A 6,000-nucleotide genomic window follows, 5' to 3' on the forward strand; every position below is an offset into this window, starting at 1 on the left:
TGTCTTTCAAAACTGAAAGTTGTTGGGTTTTGTTTTTTGTTTTTTTAATTTCACTATTTCAAGAGGAAACAAAATCTTTAGACTTGCTTCCTAAGGAAGAGTTTAAAAAAGAAGAAAAGAAGGAAGAGAGTAAGGGAGGGAGAGTAAGAAAGAAAGAAAAAGGAAGCAAGGAAAGAAGCAAGAAAACAATGGCTCGGTCATGTTCCTGAGTGTCGTTTTTTCCTATTACAAAATATGAAGACATTGGATAATAAAGGAGCCAAAAAATGTTACAAGGCCCATGTGTGGATCATCATAAGGCTAAGAACACAATGCAAGGCCCACCGGGCCAAGGATGCAGGGTTTTGAAATGAGTGCAAGGATTTGTTCACCTGAAAACTTTTTTTTTTTTTTTTTTTTAAAGATTTTATTTATTTTATTTTTTCCCCCCAAAGCCCCAGTGGATAGTTGTGTGTCGTAGCTGCACATCCCTCTAGTTGCTGTATGTGGGACTCGGCCTCAGGATGAACGGAGAAGTGGTGCCTCGATGCGCACCCGGGATCCGAACCCGGGCCGCCAGCATCGCAGCGCGCGCACTTAACCACCAAGCCACAGGGCCGGCTCTACCTGAAAACTTTTTAAGGATTAGAATCAACATCAGATTAAATGGCTAAATCTTGAGAATGAGTGTGTGAAGAAATAGGATACTTTCTCCCTCGAGTCCTTCATTTCTTTCCCCGTCTCCTTGGTATGGAGGGAATCTTTGGTAAGACAGAAGAAAGGGGGCCACTTCAGTGAGGATCTGGGGAGTCCTGAGGCCAGTGTGCTCTCCCCCAAGCACATTCTCCAAAACAGACACCTTTTCCATGATGGTCAGGCCATGATGAAAAGACGTAGGGGGAAGTACTAAATACCATCCAAGGTTCCTGTCCAATGGCACAGTGTCAGTCTCTGGGGTAATGGAAGAGAAAGCAAGTATGTCTTGAAAGGAATGTCTCTAAATGAAAAATACATATGCCTGTTGCATTTTCCATGGCGGAACACCAGGGAGAGGCCTCAGGGAAGTCCAGAAGTATAAAGACCCTGAGTATAAACGAAGGAGAAGAGAGGTGTTAATGGGAAGAAGGAATACAGTTCGGCACTTCAAACATTTGTTTCGCTTCAACTCTGACCAGGGACATTTTCCTTAGTGACTAAGTACATCCAAAAAGAATAAGCACCAATTCCACATTAAAAAAAAAAAAATGAGTCACACATTAGACACACATTAGAGAGTATCTGTATCATTCTTCCTTTGAAAGCAAAAGCAAAGCACTGCAACAAAACTGGTTACGTCATTTGCAGGGCCCAGTGCAAAATGAAAATGCTCCTTGTTCAAAACTTATTAAGGATTTCAAGAGGGCAACGAACAGAGCATTAAACCAGGCAAGGGGCCTTACTGAGTGCAGGTCCTGTGTGACCGCACAGGTCATATATCCGTGAAGCCCACTCTGCCCTACAATTAAGATCAGATTTGGGGGGCCAGCCCCGTGGCTTAGTGGTTAAGTGTGTGCACTCCGCTGCTGGCGGCCCGGGTTCGGGTCCGGGCATGCACCAAGGCACCGCTTCTCCGGCCGTGCTGAGGCCACGTCCCACATGCAGCAACTGGAAGGATGTGCAACTATGACACACAACTATCTACTGGGGCTTTGGGGGGAAAATAAATAAATAAATAAAATTATTTTTTAAAAAAATTTACCTAAAAAAAAAAAAACATCAGATTTGGATAGGTTCAGTAAAGCATTTCAGGAAAAAAAAAAATCCTAGGTGTAAATTCCCACTGTAACAGTTGAAGAGGGAGAGCTTGATTACTGAAGTCAGAGGCCCAGTTCTCCTCTGCTTTTCTGTGAGCTGTAGTAGGTCTAGATGCCCTCCATGCTGCTGCTGATCCCAGTATTTTTACGATTCCACTAGACCATAATCCGCTCACCGTGAACAATGAGAGGGCTTGAAAAGACACCATATATAGCTCTCAGACGTGTAAAAAGGCTGAAAACATGTTGTGGATAGTTTTGGTTCCTTTAAAATACCTATACACTCTTGTAATACTTTGAGGCCCAACAAAATCCATGCTTTCATTGTTATGGTTTAGTGATTTCAGTACTGGAGCAAAGCGAAAAAACTACCGGTAATTCATTGTTTATTTCACGGTAATGTTAAAATACTAGTATAAATGCTAGTATTTTACTTTAAAATTTAAGTCAGTGACACTACATATTTAATACATTTAAAATATAAAAGTTTATAAATATATTATAAAACATTAAATAAAAATGGAAATTTATAAAAATATAAATACCATTCATTATCATTTTTATAAAAATTATTCATAGATGAAATTATTAAAAATATTTTTTAAATGTATTAAACACTATGCTTGAATTAAGCTAATTGAATTAACCATGAAAAGTTGGAAATGAAACAGTACACTTTTAATTAAATGCAGTATAAAAACAAAGTCATCAATAATGTCATGTTTAATCTTTGTGCAAAATTTCGTGTAATATTTTTCAGCTGCTGTGAAAGTGTCCTGACTATATGTTAGTTGGAAGAATGGTGAGGAATAATTACATGTGCCAAATCCAAATAATTTCCTCTGGCCCTTCATTTTCTTTTTTTTTTTTTTTTTTAATTTTATTTATTTTTCCCCCAAAGCCCCAGCAGATAGTTGTATGTCACAGCTGCACATCCTTCTAGTTGCTGTATGTGGGACTCAGCCTCAGCATGGCCGGAGAAGCGGTGCATGGGTGCGCGCCCGGGATCTGAACCCGGGCCACCAGTAGCGGAGCGTGCGCACTTAACCGCTAAGACACGGGGCCGGCCCTGGCCCTTCATTTTCAATTAATTATATTTATTATTTGATAACTTTGAGATAAACTTTGGCACCAGTTTTTTTTCAGAGACTACAATGTTTTGATTGATAATTGGTTTGTTTTACTGATATTTTAAAAGAAAGTATTTTAACTTCATTTTCTTTTTCCTTAATTTTATTATGTATAAATGAAGACTCCCAAGCAGAGTTAACTGTATCACTTTCCGAACTATTATGTTTATATTCCACCTGTACAGAAAATCTTTGAACTGGAGTGAGAATTAATTTTGCAGTAGAAGCCTTCCAATCCTACAATATGGCTGCTTTTTGAGACTCACATAAATATAAACCTGTCTAGAGTAGAGTTATCCTTCTGTATAAAGTGAATTTTGGGGTCACTGATCTTGATCTTAAATCATACATGATTCAGATATCAAATTTTTTAAAACATTAGAAAATGGCAATTACATGAGCAAAAATATCACTACGTAGAGGATTACAAATATCACCAAGTAGTTAAGTAGTAGGTTACCAAACACCAGTTTTGCCATCATTATTATGGTTTATTTGCTTTTGTAACCCAATCCGTCACATATACACAAAAATTAATTTATTTTGAGAATTTCAAGGTTATCCTTGAGAAAAGTGGAGATATGCTGTCGTATCAAAACCCTGAGATTAGAACTATCGTAATGAAATTTCAGAGCGACGAGCAATCCATAAATATTACCACTTTAAGACAGGCATAGTATGACAAAGAGCGTAACATAAACAACTCTCCATCATCAACTCACGTTTCATTCTCTGACAGCAGCCAGCTGAGGCTATAAGGTAACCTTGGGAACGGAGGTTCACCCACAATGGAACAAGATAGACGGACCCTGGATCCCTGACACAGTGGAGTGCCAAACCAGCCTGTACTAACTACTTCAAGACATGTATAAAAGAGAAAAATCTATTTTTAGGTCACTGTTATTTGGAGTTTTCTGCCACTCAAAGTCAAATCTACTACTAATACAAAATTCTGTGTACAAATTGAGCTGCTTCAAATACAGAACCTGAAATATGCGGCACTGGCTCAAGGAAAGCAGCTGGAAAACTTCCTGAGGGCTGGAAAGGTAGCAACCGTTGTTATGTCTTAGCAAAACATTTAATAGAACTGTTACCTATGATAACTTGGAAGGCAGACCACTCGCTAATTAAGAGTGTAGTACTTGGGAAATGGTTAGAAAAAATTAGAATACTGGAACTTGTTGGCTGCATTAAATTCTTACAGCCTTGAGCTAGAGCTAGGCAGACTTGAAACAAAGGTGGAAGGGACTTCAGCTCTGCTGAGAGAGGCCTACTCTGCCTACAGCCAGCAATCAGAGGAAACTGAAAATCTGATAAATTAGATTTGTAAAGCCAAGCATTCTCTCCCCCAAACGAAGCAGATTTAAGCAGTGTCTTAGGAACTAGAGTCTTAACAGTACAAATCCCCTATCTTACTAAGGCTGCTTAAAGAGTTGAATTTAAGACTCTGCCTTCTCCAACCAGCCCGTTGCTTTAGGTGATTTCATAGCCACCATTAAGCTGAGTGATGGGAATCAGCAGAACTCAAAGGCTACCTATAGAGACCAGAGTCTTCAGGCAAAAAATTATGTCTAGACAAGTATTTGTGTTGTGGTTACTGGCATATGAAACCGACCAGTAGCAAATAAGACTGGAAATCTACTAAATTATTGAGAATTTTATTGCCAAAGAACTCCCACAAGTCTAGCCTGCAAAAGGCTGTGATTGTTCAACTCTTAAAGCACACCGGACATCTAAACCTGAACGAGCAGAAAGTGACAGATATGGTGCAGTATACTCTCCAATGCCTATCTCATTGTGGCCACGGAAGATAATGGACAAGGAAGAATCTCCAGAGGGCAATGACAGGGGCTACAGAGGATGATGGGCAAGGGACTTTCTCCAAGGGAGCAGAACCAGGTCTTCCAATGGTGGTCAGAGGAGGAGGGGCTAACCCAGAAGCTTACTCTGCTCCCAGAGAAGACAGTCTTCCCTATTTCTGCATATTGGGATTTGGGCATTATCCATTCGCCCCTTTTGTAAATGGGAGTTTCTATTTTAGTTACCCTGTTCCTATACTACTGTAGTATAGGAAAAGAAGCAAAAACCTTACCCTTTACTTTATGAGCCACTGGACCAAGAGGAGCCAAATTTGTACCTGGTATAAAAGACTGTACATCATTCAGATCCTAAACTTTAAGACTTTGATCTGACTGAGACTTTGGTATTATCTCTCTTAGAAAGGCAGCAACAAATGTATTATTTACGTAGGAAGAAGGGTGGTCTAAAGAGCAGATACTGGTGAAGACTGATGATTGTACTCCAGTAGATTCTATAGCAATAGAACTCTTGATTTTTCTCTAGTCAGATGGCCACCTGAAATAAAAGCTACATGTCCCAACCTCCCTTGCAGTTAAGTACATGGTCTTCAAGTCATGTGACTAAATTCTGACCAAGAGGATGCTGATAAAAGTGGTATATGCATTTCTAGGAAGTAGCCTTAAAGGGGAAAAACATACTTTTCTCTTTCCTTGTCTTTTTCTCTGCTAGCTGGATTGCACATTTGATGAATGGAGCTGCATCAGCCACTCTAGACTAAGAAATGACTTTGTAAATGGAGGCCATGCAGAAGTCTCTGATACTGTGAAGTGCTGTATCAGTCCTGGACCTCCTACCTCTAGACCTGGGCTGTTGCATACAGTACTCCTTAGCCATACGTGGCTATGAAGCATTTGAAATACGGCTAGTCCAAACTGAGCTGTGCTCAGTGTGTATAAAATACACATCAGATTTTGAAGACTTACTATGAAAAAAAGAATGTAAAATATCTCATTAATAATTTTATATTGATTACATGTCCAATTATAATATTTTGGATGTATTGGATGAAGGGAAATATATTATTAAAATTAATTTCAACTGTTTATTTTTACTTTTTTAATGTGGCTAATTGAAAATTTAAAATTACATATATGGCTCACATTGTATTTCTATTGGACAGCACTGTTCTACACTTTCACGTGGGAAAAGTCTTTCTTAAGCTCTTGCTATTTTGGATTTTCCGTCACTCACAGTTAAACTTAATCCTAGCAAATTATCTACAGATACATTTTTTTAAG

Source organism: Ceratotherium simum, chromosome 8 (assembly GCF_057802395.1).
Source record: "Ceratotherium simum simum isolate JZ-2026a chromosome 8, ASM5780239v1, whole genome shotgun sequence".
Classification (NCBI taxonomy): Eukaryota; Metazoa; Chordata; class Mammalia; order Perissodactyla; family Rhinocerotidae; genus Ceratotherium; species Ceratotherium simum.